Source organism: Ascaphus truei, chromosome 15 (assembly GCF_040206685.1).
Source record: "Ascaphus truei isolate aAscTru1 chromosome 15, aAscTru1.hap1, whole genome shotgun sequence".
In the NCBI taxonomy this organism is placed as follows: Eukaryota; Metazoa; Chordata; class Amphibia; order Anura; family Ascaphidae; genus Ascaphus; species Ascaphus truei.
In genome coordinates, this window is record NC_134497.1 from 43,957,171 (window position 1) to 43,972,644 (window position 15,474).

At 62.8% G+C, this 15,474-nt stretch overlaps 1 protein-coding gene across 2 annotated transcripts in view; it reads left to right on the forward strand.

Moving 5' to 3' along the window:
• The first annotated feature begins 2,246 nt into the window (after positions 1-2,246).
• LOC142466883 (uncharacterized) overlaps positions 2,247-15,474 on the forward strand; it is a 37,855-nt gene continuing 24,627 nt past the window's right edge. Inside the window, exon 1 of one of the 2 annotated variants that reach the window (XM_075572459.1) lies at positions 2,247-2,417. The gene's annotated coding sequence lies outside the window, so the exon portion shown is untranslated. The remainder of the gene's footprint in view (positions 2,418-15,474) is intronic. The other variant, XM_075572458.1, reaches the window with a different exon arrangement.

A 15,474-nucleotide genomic window follows, 5' to 3' on the forward strand; every position in this document is an offset into this window, starting at 1 on the left:
GTGTGCATGTGTGGAATTATTGCACAGAGAGGAGCACCACAGAGGAGTTCCTCATCAGACTCATCCTCAAGCGGACGCTGGGATCCTGATGAGGTGGAGGCGCTGCACTGGATCTAGGTAGGACTCAAGCACACTACCTCAGCTGCCTGTCTGGGTTGGCAATCCCCACACACCATCATGCGGGAGACTCAGGAGTCCTGTTGCCGACAGGTGCACCACAAGACACTATCACACTGTAATGGGGACTGGTTAGACCACAGGGGCCAATATGAGATTGGGGGGGGTCAGGCCAGTCCAGAAAACCCGTTACATGTAGTTTGTGCAACATTGCCTTTTCCTGTGAATAAATGTACAATTTATTTCATTTACCTGTTTTGCTCAATGTATGATCCTGGTAAAAAAAAAAAAAGGTGTAAATGCCTGGTCTCTTGTGGCAGCCATACTTTTCATGGAGCCGGCGAACAACCAGCAACAGGTTGACCAGGTGCTGAAAAGTGGCCGGCGCGTTCTTCATCCCGAAAGGCGTGACTGCTGGCTACCTCTACCGTCACAATGTGCACATACGGTGAGCAGGACCGACCATGAAGACACAGGATAAAATATACTATTCATCTCTATGTTGGCACCCCTGGCAGTAATTTCCTCTGGTACTATAAATAGTACAGTAAAGCTAAATGGAATTTGTATTAAATGTCGATGAAACATTGTGTATCACAGTACAGTCACTCACATTACCATCTGTTTCGTAGAGAAGTTTCCGTTTCGTCCCCTGCCCCCTTAGCTGAGCCGTGTTGCAGCAGACTTACCCCATACTGAGGACCCTCTTGCATCATTCGGAGGACAGAACTTCACACCCTCAGCCGGGAGTCAGACATACTCTATGTTGCACTCATACTCTTACTGCGGGCACGTCTTTCATAGTCATGTTATTCCAGGCATGTTAAATATGACGTTTATACGTCAGATTACAGTGATCCCAGGGTGTGACCACAATGAGGTTCACAGGACCACACTCGGGAAAGAGACTTTTAGAGCCTTGCTTATGAGATATATGAAAGCCGTTACACAATATAGCTTAACACTAGACCAAAAGCAATGCTGTGGAATTATGAATGAGTGTAGCTTCCAAATCAAAAAGCGAAAACATGCTGCAACTGTTACATGTCACCTAATCCTATACCTGTGATAGAACACAGGGTTTAAACTACTGTTGCATTCATGATGAGTTTTATAAACCAATTGAAAGCTTAATATGCCCAATATAACAAAACCCTTTGGTGCCAGCAATGCATAAGAATGAACAAGATGCACATCTTCAATCCAATATAACTACCAATACTAGAGCCCATTAATAACCTAATTCTGTGATTATAATAATACATGAAGGCACATGTCTCTACAAAAGCTGTAGCAAGTGTCGCCCCTCCACCCCAGTGGGGCCCCATCTGTGGCCCCCAACTCCAGCGGGGGCCCAAGGGTAGCGACCCCTCCTAGTGGGGACCCATGTGCAGCCCCTCACCCCATTGGGGGCCAGAGTGTAGCCTCCCACTCCAGTGGGGAGCTTGTGAGTAGCCCCCACCACAATAAATGTATTAAACACCCCAACAGCTATGGCATATACCCCACAGAGCTTACAATCATTTATACCTGTATTACCGGGAGAGAATGGGACCCCCCCCCGCAGGGTGACACAGAACCGCCCCTGTGATTAAGGCCGAGCAGCGCGTATAGCGGTAGCGGGTATTATTTATGTTAATGGCAGACACCTTGATGGTAAAGGTTACGCACAGTTTGTAATGGGTTTGTTAATCGCCGAATTAAACATCACATGTCAGCTATTTGCACAAAGGGAACCTACATTCTGCCGCCATCTTATGTTATAAAAGTAACTTTCGGGGGAGGGGGGGGGGGGGAGCCACGTCCCGAGGGCAAAGCCCTCCCCCCCCTCTATCACTTGTCTTATAAACGGCATCTGCAATACACCTCAGGTGTGTGGTTACTGTAACATTGCACCTTTCCACACCCAGCAATTTCTTTTTAATGACACATGGGATAAAGATAATTAATAATTATATAAAACATTTCCTGACATTTGCTATGAACATCTGGCTTTGCTTGTCCTCATCACGTGACGTCCTTCTAAGCCACGCCCCCCGGCAAGGACACTCACTAAGACACGCCCCCGGCAGGGACAGTCTCATGGTGTCGCTTCCCCTTTAAAATTAACCCCTTTGCTGCTGGTTATTATTATCATTGCTGTGATTGGGTGCTGCTGGTCATGTGGTCGATCTAGACCGGAGGCGCATGGGCAGCAGGAAGCAATCCCTTCTCAGCCGGGCAGAGAGCAGCAGCAGCGTCTCCCACACATGCAGCAGCTGGGAGGGGCCGGGAGAGTCAGGCAGGATCCCCCCTCTGCGGTGAGTGTCCGCGCGCCGCCGCCTGTATAGCTGCCACCCCCCCCCCCGTTGTGAAACACGGGATTGTGGGTAACGGGTGACGCAGCTTCGGACACGCCCCTTTATCACCGGCCCCCCAGCTCCTAATAATGACAGATACAGTACAAGAGGTTAGATAACACACAGAGGGGGGAGGGGTCTGCTGCCAAATCCCGGTCTGGTTCCCTTAGATCAAAGTACTGGGGACACACAGATATATACTGTATGTATATCACACCGTGAAGTAAATGGTACCTCAAAAACCCCCAGCAATGTGCTCCCAGTAATGTGCTCCCAGTAATGGGGGCTGGTGATGCTCTGGAACAGAATAATATGATAACAAGAAATAAAAAAAGTTGTCCCCTAAGGAGCCCTCGTAATATCCAAAAAAATAACAGTTTGTTAAACACAAGATAAAAACAAACACACAGGATCCCAAAATAACCGTTTATGAAACACTCCTCGCTATGCACCATCCCGACTCCACTTCTCGCTATGCACCATCCCGACTCCACTCCTCGCTATGCACCATCCCGACTCCACTTCTCGCTATGCACCATCCCGACTCCACTTCTCGCTATGCACCATCCCGACTCCACTTCTCGCTATGCACCATCCGACTCCACTTCTCGCTATGCACCATCCCGACTCCACTTCTCGCTATGCACCATCCCGACTCCACTTCTCGCTATGCACCATCCCGACTCCACTTCTCGCTATGCACCATCCCGACTCCACTTCTCCCTATGCACCATCCCGACTCCACTTCTCGCTATGCACCATCCCGACTCCACTTCTCGCTATGCACCATCCCGACTCCACTTCTCGCTATGCACCATCCCGACTCCACTTCTCGCTATGCACCATCCCGACTCCACTTCTCGCTATGCATCATCCCGACTCCACTCCTCGCTATGCACCATCCCGACTCCACTTCTCGCTATGCACCATCCCGACTCCACTTCTCGCTATGCACCATCCGACTCCACTTCTCGCTATGCACCATCCGACTCCACTTCTCGCTATGCACCATCCGACTCCACTTCTCGCTATGCACCATCCCGACTCCACTTCTCGCTATGCACCAACCCGACTCCACTTCTCGCTATGCACTATCCCGACTCCACTTCTCGCTATGCACCATCCGACTCCACTTCTCGCTATGCACCATCCGACTCCACTTCTCGCTATGCACCATCCGACTCCACTTCTCGCTATGCACCATCCCGACTCCACTTCTCGCTATGCACCAACCCGACTCCACTTCTCGCTATGCACCATCCCGACTCCACTTCTCGCTATGCACCATCACGACTCCACTTCTCGCTATGCACCATCACGACTCCACTTCTCGCTATGCACCATCCGACTCCACTTCTCGTTATGCACCATCCCGACTCCACTTCTCGCTATGCACCATCCGACTCCACTTCTCGTTATGCACCAACCCGACTCCACTTCTCGCTATGCACAATCCCGACTCCACTTCTCGCTATGCACCATCCGACTCCACTTCTCGCTATGCACCATCCCGACTCCACTTCTCGCTATGCACCATCCCGACTCCACTTCTCGCTATGCACCATCCGACTCCACTTCTCGCTATGCACCATCCCGACTCCACTTCTCGCTATGCACCATCCCGACTTCACTTCTCGCTATGCACCATCCGACTCCACTTCTCGCTATGCACCATCCCGACTCCACTTCTCGCTATGCACCATCCCGACTCCACTTCTCGCTATGCACCATCCCGACTCCACTTCTCGCTATGCACCATCCCGACTCCACTTCTCGCTATGCACCATCCGACTCCACTTCTCGCTATGCACCATCCCGACTCCACTTCTCGCTATGCACCATCCCGACTCCACTTCTCGCTATGCACCATCACGACTCCACTTCTCGCTATGCACCATCCCGACTCCACTTCTCGCTATGCACCATCCGACTCCACTTCTCGCTATGCACCATCCCGACTCCACTTCTCGCTATGCACCATCCCGACTCCACTTCTCGCTTTGCACCATCCCGACTCCAGTTCTCGCTATGCACCATCCGACTCCACTTCTCGCTATGCACCATCCCGACTCCACTTCTCGCTATGCACCATCCCGACTCCACTTCTCGCTATGCACCATCCGACTCCACTTCTCGCTATGCACCATCCCGACTCCACTTCTCGCTATGCACCAACCCGACTCCACTTCTCGCTATGCACCAACCCGACTCCACTTCTCGCTATGCACCATCCGACTCCACTTCTCGCTATGCACCATCCGACTCCACTTCTCGCTATGCACCATCCCGACTCCACTTCTCGCTATGCACCATCCCGACTCTTGTCTTCTGTTCAAGGATGTCTTCTCTCTACCCCCTTTGCATCTAAAGCCCTGTCCTACCTTAAATCTTTCTCACTGACTGCCCCACACCTCTGGAATGCTCTTCCCCTCAATACCCGACTAGCACCCTCTCTATCCACCTTCAAGACAAACCTTAAGACACATTTGCTTAAAGAAGCATATGAGTAGCACCGTGGCTAATACTATACACGATACATAAAGCGTGGCCCCCCTACAGACGCACTTACCTGAATGCCCTCCTACTGTCTTAGTAAGTTCTCTCCACCAATTAGATTGTGAGCTCTTCGGAGCAGGGACTTCTCTTCTACAATGTTACTTTTATGGCTAAGGCCCCGCTGCCTCAGACAACGCGCCCGCACTGCAGACACACGGCGCGTGGAGAGGCACTTGATGCAATATGCGATCTGTAGGGAGCCGGAGGGGGGGGGGCTCTGTGTGAGGGAGATGGGGGGAGATATATGGGGGGGGGGGGAGATATGGGGGGGAGATATGGGGGGGGCTCGGTGTGAGGGAGATATGGGGCGGGCTCGGTGTGAGGGAGATATGGGGCGGGCTCGGTGTGAGGGAGATATGGGGGGGCTCGGTGTGAGGGAGATATGGGGGGGGGGGCTCGGTGTGAGGGAGATATGGGGGGGGCTCGGTGTGAGGGAGATATGGGGGGGGCTCGGTGTGAGGGAGATATGGGGGGGGCTCGGTGTGAGGGAGATATGGGGGGGGCTCGGTGTGAGGGAGATATGGGGGGGGCTCGGTGTGAGGGAGATATGGGGCGCTCGGTGTGAGGGAGATATGGGGGGGGCTCGGTGTGAGGGAGATATGGGGCGGGCTCGGTGTGAGGGAGATGGGGGGGGCTCGGTGTGAGGGAGATATGGGGGGGGGCTCGGTGTGAGGGAGATATGGGGTGGGCTCGGTGTGAGGGAGATGGGGGGGGCTCGGTGTGAGGGAGATGGGGGGCTCGGTGTGAGGGAGATGGGGGGGCGCGGTGTGAGGGAGATGGGGGGGGAGCGCGGTGTGAGGGAGATGGGGGGGCTCGGTGTGAGGGAGATGGGGGGGCTCGGTGTGAGGGAGATGGGGGAGGGGCTTGGCGTGAGGGAGATGGGGGGAGGGGCTTGGCGTGAGGGAGATCGGGGGAGGGGCTCGGCGTGAGGGAGATGGGGGGGAGGGGCTCGGCGTGAGGGAGATGGGGTGGGGAGCGCGGTGTGAGGGAGATGGGGGGGCTCGGTGTGAGGGAGATGGGGGGGCTCGGTGTGAGGGAGATGGGGGGAGGGGCTTGGCGTGAGGGAGATCGGGGGAGGGGCTCGGCGTGAGGGAGATGGGGGGGAGGGGCTCGGCGTGAGGGAGATGGGGGGGGAGGGGCTCGGTGTGAGGAAGATGGGGGGGCTCGGTGTGAGGGAGATGGGGGGGCTCGGTGTGAGGGAGATGAGGGGCTCGGCGTGAGGGAGATGGGGGGGCGCGGTGTGAGGAAGATGGGGGGGCTCGGTGTGAGGGAGATGGGGGGGCTCGGTGTGAGGGAGATGGGGGGGCTCGGTGTGAGGGAGATGGGGGAGGGGCTTGGCGTGAGGGAGATGGGGGGAGGGGCTTGGCGTGAGGGAGATCGGGGGAGGGGCTCGGCGTGAGGGAGATGGGGGGGAGGGGCTCGGCGTGAGGGAGATGGGGTGGGGAGCGCGGTGTGAGGGAGATGGGGGGGCTCGGTGTGAGGGAGATGGGGGGGCTCGGTGTGAGGGAGATGGGGGGGAGGGGCTTGGCGTGAGGGAGATGGGGGGGAGGGGCTTGGTGTGAGGGAGATCGGGGGAGGGGCTCGGCGTGAGGGAGATGGGGGGGAGGGGCTCGGCGTGAGGGAGATGGGGGGGGGAGGGGCTCGGTGTGAGGAAGATGGGGGGGCTCGGTGTGAGGGAGATGGGGGGGCTCGGTGTGAGGAAGATGGGGGGGGCTCGGTGTTAGGGAGATGGGGGGGCTCGGTGTGAGGAAGATGTGGGGGCTCGGTGTGAGGGAGATGGGGGGGCTCGTGTGAGGGAGATGGGGGGGCTCGGTGTGAGGGATATGGGGGGGGGCTCGGTGTGAGGGAGATGGGGGGGCTCGGTGTGAGGGAGATGGGGGCGCTCGGTGTGAGGGAGATATGGGGGCGCTCGGTGTGAGGGTGATGGGGGGGGCTCGGTGTGAGGGAGATGGGGGGGGCTCGGTGTGAGGGAGATGGGGGGGTCTCGGTGTGAGGGAGATGGGGGGGCTCGGTGTGAGGGAGATGGGGGGGTCTCGGTATGAGGGAGATGGGGGGGGCTTGGTGTGAGGGAGATGGGGGGGAGGGGCTCGGTGTGAGGGAGATGGGGGGAGGGGCTCGATGTGAGGGAGATGGGGGAGGGGCTCAGTGTGAGGGAGAAGGGGGGGGAGGGGCTCGGTGTGAGGGAGATGGGGGGGAGGGGCTCGGTGTGAAGGAGATGGGGGGGAGGGGCTCGGTGTGAGGGAGATTGGGGGGGAGGGGCTCGGTGTGAGGGAGATGGGGGGGAGGGGCTCGGTGTGAGGGAGATGGGGGGAGGGGGGAGGTGTGAGGGAGATGGGGGGGAGGGGCTCGGTGTGAGGGAGATGGGGGGGAGGGGCTCGGTGTGAGGGAGATGGGGGGAGGGGCTCGGTGTGAGGGCGATGGGGGGGAGGAGCTCGGTGTGAGGGCGATGGGGGGGAGGAGCTCGGTGTGAGGGCGATGGGGGGAGGAGCTCGGTGTGAGGGCGATGGGGGGGAGGGGCTCGGTGTGAGGGAGATGGGGGGGAGGGGCTCGGTGTGAGGGCGGTGGGGGGGAGGGGCTCTGCGTGAGGGAGATGGGGGTGGAGGGGCTCGGCGTGAGGGAGATGGGGGTAGAGGGGCTCGGCGTGAGGGAGATGGGGGGAGGGGGGAGGTGTGCCGGAGATGGGGGGAGGGGCTCGGCGTGAGGGAGATGGGGGGAAGGGACTCGGCGTGAGGAAGATGGGGGGAAGGGGCTCGGCGTGAGGGAGATGGGGGGGTGAGAGGCTCGGCGTGAGGGAGATGGGGGGGAGGGGCTCGGCGTGAGGGAGATGGGGGGGAGGTGCTCGGCGTGAGGGAGATGGGGGGGAGGGGCTCGGCGTGAGGGAGATGGGGGGGAGGGGCTCGGCGTGAGGGAGATGGGTGGGGGGGGGGCTCGTGTGAGGGAGATGGGGGGAGGCCCGGTGTGAGGGAGATGGGGGGGGGGAGGACCGGTGTGAGGGAGATGGGGGTGAGGCCCGGTGTGAGGGAGATTGGGGGGAGGCTCGGTGTGAGGGAGATGGGGGGGGATATGGGAGCGGGCTCGGTGTGAGTGAGATGGGGGAGCTCGATGTAAGGGAGATGGGGGGCTTGGTGTGAGGGAGATGGGGGGGGCTCGGTGTGAGGGAGATGGGGGGGCTCGGTGTGAGGGAGATGGGGGGGGGCTCGGTGTGAGGGAGATGGGGGGAGGTCTGGTGTGAGGGAGAATGGGGGGGCTTGGTGTGAGGGAGATGGGGGGGCTCGGTGTGAGGGAGATGGGGGGCTCGGTGTGAGGGAGATGGGGGGGCTCGGTGTGAGGGAGATGGGGGGGGCTCGGTGTGAGGGAGATGGGGCGGCTCGGTGTGAGGGAGATGGGGGGGGGGGCGGTGTGAGGGAGATGGGCGGGAGAGGCCCGGTGTGAGGGAGATGGGCGGGAGAGGCCCGGCGTGAGGGAGATGGGGGGGAGGGGCTCGGCGTGAGGGAGATGGGAGGGAGGGGCTCTGCGTGAGGGAGATGGGGGGGAGGGGCTCGGCGTGAGGGAGATGGGGGGGAGACCCGGTGTGAGGGAGATGGGCGGGAGAGGCCCGGCGTGAGGGAGATGGGGGGGAGAGGCCCGGCGTGAGGGAGATGGGGGGGAGGCCCGGCGTGAGGGAGATGGGGGGAAGGCCCGGCGTGAGGGAGATGGGGGGGAGGCCCGGTGTGAGGGAGATGGGGGGGGTGGCCCGGTGTGAGGGAGATGGGGGAGAGGCCCGGTGTGAGGGAGATTGGGGGGAGTCTCGGTGTGAGGGAGATGGGGGGGGGATATGGGAGCGGGCTCGGTGTGAGTGAGATGGGGGGAGATATGGGGGGGCTCGGTGTGAGGGAGATGGGGGGGCTTGGTGTGAGGGAGATGGGGGGGGGCTCGGTGTGAGGGAGATGGGGGGGCTCGGTGTGAGGGAGATGGGGGGGGCTCGGTGTGAGTGAGATAGGGGGAGATATGGGGGGGCTCGGTGTGAGGGAGATGGGGGGAGGTCCGGTGTGAGGGAGAATGGGGGGGGCTCGGTGTGGGGGAGATGGGGGGCTCGGTGTGAGGGAGATGGGGGGGGCTTGGTGTGAGGGAGATGGGGGGGGCTCGGTGTGAGGGAGATGGGGGGGGCTCGGTGTGAGGGAGATGGGGGCGGCTCGGTGTGAGGGAGATGGGGGGGGCTCGGTGTGAGGGAGATGGGGAGATGGGTGGGGAGGCTCGGCGTGAGGGAGATGGGGGGAGGGGCTCGGCGTGAGGGAGATGGGGGGGAGACCCGGTGTGAGGGAGATGGGCGGGAGAGGCCCGGCGTGAGGGAGATGGGGAGGAGAGGCCCGGCGTGAGGGAGATGGGGGGGAGGCCCGGCGTGAGGGAGATGGGGGGAAGGCCCGGCGTGAGGGAGATGGGGGGGAGGCCCGGTGTGAGGGAGATGGGGGGGGGAGGCCCGGTGTGAGGGAGATGGGGGGAGAGGCCCGGCGTGAGGGAGATGGGGGAGAGGCCCGGTGTGAGGGAGATGGGGGGGAGGCCCGGCGTGAGGGAGATGGGGGGGGCCCGGTGTGAGGGAGATGGAGGGGAGGCCCGGTGTGAGGGAGATGGGGGGAGGCCCGGTGTGAGGGAGATGGGGGGGGGGGATATGGGAGCGGGCTCGGTGTGAGGGAGATGGGGGGGGATATGGGAGCGGGCTCGGTGTGAGTGAGATGGGGGGGCTCGGTGTGAGGGAGATGGGGAGGGGGCTCGGTGTGAGGGAGATGGGGAGGGGGCTCGGTGTGAGGGAGATGGGGGGGCTCGGTGTGAGGGAAATGGGGGGGGGCTTGGTGTGAGGGAGATGGGGGGGTCTCGGTGTGAGGGAGATGGGGGGTCCGCAGTGTTAGGGAGATGGTGGTTGCTCGGCGTGAGGGAGATGGGGGGGCTCGGCGTGAAGGAGATGGGGGGGCTCGGCTTGAAGGAGATGGGGGGCTCGGCGTGAGGGAGATGGGGGGGGCGCGGCGTGAGGGAGATGGGGGGGGCGCGGTGTGAGGGAGATGGGGGGGGCGCGGTGTGAGGGAGATGGGGGGGTGCGGTGTGAGGGAGATGGGGGGCGCGGTGTGAGGGAGATGGGGGGGAGGCCCGGTGTGAGGGAGATGGGGGGGAGGCCCGGTGTGAGGGAGATGGGGGGGGAGGCCCGGTATGAGGAAGATGGGGGGGCTTGGTGTGAGGGAGATGGGGGGGCTTGGTGTGAGGGAGGGGGGGCTCTGTGTGAGGGAGATGGGGGGGGGGCTCGGTGTGAGGGAGATGGGGGGGGCTCGGTGTGAGGGAGATGGGGGGGAGGCCCGGTGTGAGGGAGATGGGGGGGAGGCCTGGTGTGAGGGAGATGGGGGGGAGGCCCGGTGTGAGGGAGATGGGGGGGAGGCCCGGTGTGAGGGAGATGGGGGGGGATATGGGAGCGGGCTCGGTGTGAGGGAGATGGGGGGGAGGTGTGAGGGAGTTGTAGAGAGGGCTCGGTGTAAGTGAGATGAGGGTGCTCGGTGTGAGGGAGATGGGGGGGTTCGGTGTGAGGGAGATGGGGGGGTTCGGTGTGAGGGGGATGGGGGGGCCCGGTGTGAGGTAGATGGGAGGGGCTCGGTGTGAGGGAGATGGGGGGGAGATATGGGGGGGCTCGGTGTGAGGGAGTTGTGGGGAGGGCTCGGTGTGAGGGAGATGAGGGTGCTCGGTGTGAGGAAGATGGGGGGGCTCGGTGTGAGGGAGATGGGGGGGGGGTTCGGTGTGAGGGAGATGGGGGGGGCTCGGTGTGAGGGAATTGGGGGGGGCTCGGTGTGAGGGAATTGGGGGGGGCCCGGTGTGAGTGAGATGGGGGGGCTCGGTGTGAAGGAGATGGGGGGGGGTTCGGTGTGAGGGAGATGGGGGGCTCGGTGTGAGGGAATTGGGGGGGGGCTCGGTGTGAGGGAATTGGGGGGGGGGCCGGTGAAAGGGAGATGGGGGAGGCCCGGTGCGAGGGAGATGGGGGGGATATGGGAGGGGCTCGGTGTGAGAGATGGGGGGGGCTCGGTGTGAGGGAGATGGGGGGGAGGCCCGGTGTGAGGGAGATGGGGGGGGAGGCCCGGTGTGAGGGAGATGGGGGGGAGGCTCGGTGTGAGGGAGATGGGGGGGAGACCCGGTGTAAGGGAGATGGGGGGGGGAGGCCCGGTGTGAGGGAGATGGGGGGGAGATCCGGTGTAAGGGAGATGGGGGGGGAGGCCCGGTGTGAGGGAGATGGGGGGGGAAGCCCGGTGTGAGGGAGATGGGGGGTCTCGGTGTGAGGGAGATGGGGGGGGGGGTCGGTGTGAGGGAGATAGGGGGGACTCGGTGTGAGGGAGATGGGGGGGAGGCCTGGTGTGAGGGAGATGGGGGGGAGGCCCGGTGTGAGGGAGATGGGGGGGAGGACGGTGTGAGGGAGATGGGGGGGGGATATGGGAGCGGGCTCGGTGTGAGGGAGATGGGGGGGAGGTATGGGGGGGGAGGTGTGAGGGAGTTGTAGAGAGGGCTCGGTGTAAGTGAGATGAGGGTGCTCGGTGTGAGGGAGATGGGGGGGTTCGGTGTGAGGGAGATGGGGGGGTTCGGTGTGAGGGAGATGGGGGGGTTCGGTGTGAGGGGGATGGGGGGGTTCGGTGTGAGGGAGATGGGGGGGGGCTCGGTGTGAGGGAGATGGGGGGGGGCTCGGTGTGAGGGAATTGGGGAGGGGCCCGGTGTGAGGGAGATGGGGGGGCTCGGTGTGAGGGAGATGGGGGGGGTTCGGTGTGAGGAGATGGGGGGGCTCGTTGTGAGGGAGATGGTGGGTTCGGTGTGAGGGAGATGGGGGTTCGGTGTGAGGGAGATGGGGGGGGCTTGGTGTGAGGGAGGGGGGGGGCTCGGTGTGAGGGAGATGGGGGGGGCTCGGTGTAAGGGAGATGGGGGGAGGCCCGGTGTGAGGGAGATGGGGGGGGAGGCCCGGTGTAAGGGAGATGGGGGGGGAGGCCCGGTGTGAGGGAGATGGGGGGGGAAGCCCGGTGTGAGGGAGATGGGGGGTCTCGGTGTGAGGGAGATGGGGGGGGGGTCGGTGTGAGGGAGATAGGGGGGACTCGGTGTGAGGGAGATGGGGGGAGGCCCGGTGTGAGGTAGATGGGAGGGGCTCGGTGTGAGGGAGATGGGGGGGAGATATGGGGGGCTCGGTGTGAGGGAGTTGTGGGGAGGGCTCGGTGTGAGGGAGATGAGGGTGCTCGGTGTGAGGGAGATGGGGGGGCTCGGTGTAAGGGAGATGGGGGGGAATTGGGGGGGGCCCGGTGTGAGTGAGATGGGGGGGCTCGGTGTGAAGGAGATGGGGGGGTTCGGTGTGAGGGAGATGGGGGGCTCGGTGTGAGGGAATTGGGGGGGGGCTCGGTGTGAGGGAATTGGGGGGGGGGCCCGGTGAAAGGGAGATGGGGGAGGCCTGGTGCGAGGGAGATGGGGGGATATGGGAGAGGCTCGGTGTGAGAGATGGGGGGGGCTCGGTGTGAGGGAGATGTGGGGGAGCTCGGTGTGAGGGAGATGCGGGGGTGGCTCGGTGTGAGGGAGATGTGGGGGGGCTCGGTGTGAGGGTGATGGGGGGGCTCGGTGTGAGGGAATTGGGGGGGGGGCTTGGTGTGAGGGAGATGGGGGGGCGGTGTGAGGGAGGTGGGGTGGAGGCCCGGTGTGAGGGAGATGGGGGGAGGCCCGGTGTGAGGGAGATGGGGGGGAGGCCCGGTGTGAGGGAGATGGTGTGGAGGCCGGTGTGAGGGAGATGGGGGGGAGGCCCGGTGTGAGGGAGATGGGGGGAGGCCTTGTGTGAGGGAGATGGGGGGGAGGCCCGGTGTGAGGGAGATGGGGGGGAGGCCCGGTGTGAGGGAGATGGGGGGGAGGCCTGGTGTGAGGGAGATGGGGGGGGTGACCCGGTGTGAGGGAGATGGGGGGGAGGCTCGGTGTGAGGGAGATGGGGGGAGGCCCGGTGTAAGGGAGATGGGGGGAGGCCCAGTGTGAGGGAGATGTTGGGGAGGCCCTGTGTGAGGGAGTTGGGGGGGCTCGGTGTGAGGGAGATGGGGGGGAGGCCCGGTGTGAGGGAGATGGGGGAGGCCCGGTGTGAGGGAGATTGGGGGAGGCCCGGTGTGAGGGAGATGGGGGGGATATGGGAGCGGGCTCGGTGTGAGTGAGATGGGGGGGAGATAAGGGGGGGCTCGGTGTGAGGGAGTTGTGGGGAGGGCTCGGTGTGAGGGAGATGGGGGGGGCTTGGTGTGAGGGAGATGGGGGGGCTTGGTGTGAGGGAGATGAGGGGGGCTCGGTGTGAGGGAGATGGGGGGGCTCGGTGTGAGTGAGGGAGAATGGGGGGGGGCTCGGTGTGAGGGAGATGGGGTGGAGACCCGGTGTGAGGGATATGGGGGGTGGGCTCGGTGTGAGGGAGATGGGGGGGAGATATGGGGGGGCGCAGTGTGAGGGACATGGGGTTGGGCTCGGTGTGAGGGAGATGGGGGGGTTCGGTGTGAGGGAGATGGGGGGGCTCGGTGTGAGGGAGATGGGGGAGCTCGGTGTGAGGGAGATGGGGGGCTCGTGTGAGGAAGATGGGGGGGGATCGGTGTGAGGGAGATGGGGGGGGATCGGTGTGAGGGAGATGGGGGGGGGGCTCGGTGTGAGGGAGTTGGGGGGGGTCTCGGTGTGAGGGAGTTGGGGGGGTCTCGGTGTGAGGGAGTTTGGGTGGGTCTCGGTGTGAGTGAGTTTGGGGGGAGGGCTCGGTGTGTGGGAGATGGGGGTGGCTCGGTGTGTGGGAGATGGGGGGGCTCGGTGTGAGGGAGATGGGGGGGGAGATATGGGGGGGGCTCGGTGTGAGGAAGATGGGTGGCGGAGCTCGGTGTGAGGGAGATGGGGGGAGATATGGGGGGGGCTCGTTGTGTGGGAGATGGGAGGGGGGCTCAGTGTGAGGGAGATGGGGGGGCTCGGTGTGAGGGAGATGGGGGGGCTCGGTGTGAGGGAGACGGGGGGGGCTCGGTGTGAGGGAGATGGGGGGGGGCTCGGTGTGAGGGAGATGGGGGGGAGGCCCGGTGTGAGGGATATGGGGGGGGACTTTGTGTGAGGGAGATGGGGGGGAGCTGTGGGGGGGGCTCGGTGGGAGGGAGATGGGGGTGGGCTTGGTGGGAGGGAGTTGGGGGGGCTCGTGTGAGGGAGTGGAGGGGGGGGGCTCGTTTGAGGGAGTTGGGGGGGGGCTCGGTGTGAGGGAGATGGTTGAGGGGCTCGGTGTGAGGGACATGGGGGGGGGCTCGGTGTGAGGGAGGTGTGAGGGAGATGGGGGGGCTCGGTGTGAGGGAGTTGGGGGGGCTCGGTGTGAGGGAGTTGGGGGGGCTCGGTGTGAGGGAGATGGGGGGGGCTCGGTATGAGGGAGATGGGGGGCTCGGTGTGAGGGAGATGGGGGGGGCTTGGTGTGAGGGAGATGGGGGGCTCGGTGTGAGGGAAATGGGGGGGGCTCGGTGTGAGGGAGATGAGGGGGCTCGGTGTGAGGGAGATGGGGGGCTCGGTGTGAGGGTGATGGGGGGCTCGGTGTTAGGGAGATGGGATGGGCTCGGTGTGAGGGAGATGGGGGGGCTCGGTGTGAGGGAGATGGGGGGGCTCGGTGTGAGGGAGATGGCGGGGGCTCGGTGTGAGGGAGATGGGGGGGCTCGGAGTGAGGGAGATGTTGGGGGGGGGCTCGGTGTGAGGGAGATGGGGGAACACTGTGGGGATATGGGGGGGGCTCAAGCCGTGAGTGACACCGAAAGAACGGGTGGGGGTGTGGATGTGATGTTAAATAAATTTAGATCCAAAAACTTTAGAAACTCCACCTTAGAACTGGGGCGCGTAAACAGGATGCCCCGGGATGTTGTTCTTGCCAGACGTCTACCAAGGAGTTGCAAGCGATGATCTCCCGCAGGGTTGACGCAGAGTACAGGTGTGGCTCTCCACCATTCCGGTTCAGAGCCTCAAGGGTGCAGTTGAAATCACCCCCGAGCACCACGTACTTGTCCGCGTCGACTATCTCCAGGTATTCAGAGAGTCTGACGAAGAACTGCATTCTCAAGGGTCTGTTGGCTGGAGCATACATGTTCAAGAAATTGAACGTGCAGTCCTCGTGATGGACCCTGAAATGCAACAGATGGCCTGGAGCAACAGCTATGGCAAGCAGTAGCTCTGGCAGAAAGGGCTCCGAGAACAGGGTCACCACCCCACTAGATGACGAAGTGAGGTGGCTGAAGAAGACCCTGCATCGCCATGCCAGCTGGCTTTGGCCTCTGCAGTGGTATGGGTTTCTTGCAGGAAACTCACAGAATACCCTCCCTTCTGTAAAAAGGAGAGTACCTGGAACCTGCGAAACCCATCCCTACAGCCATTTACATTAAGCGTACCGATGCTCAAAGCCATTGGTAATCAGGAGTTTTTCTTGTGCTTCCCACAGGCGCTCAGGGTGCTGAATCCTGAGTAG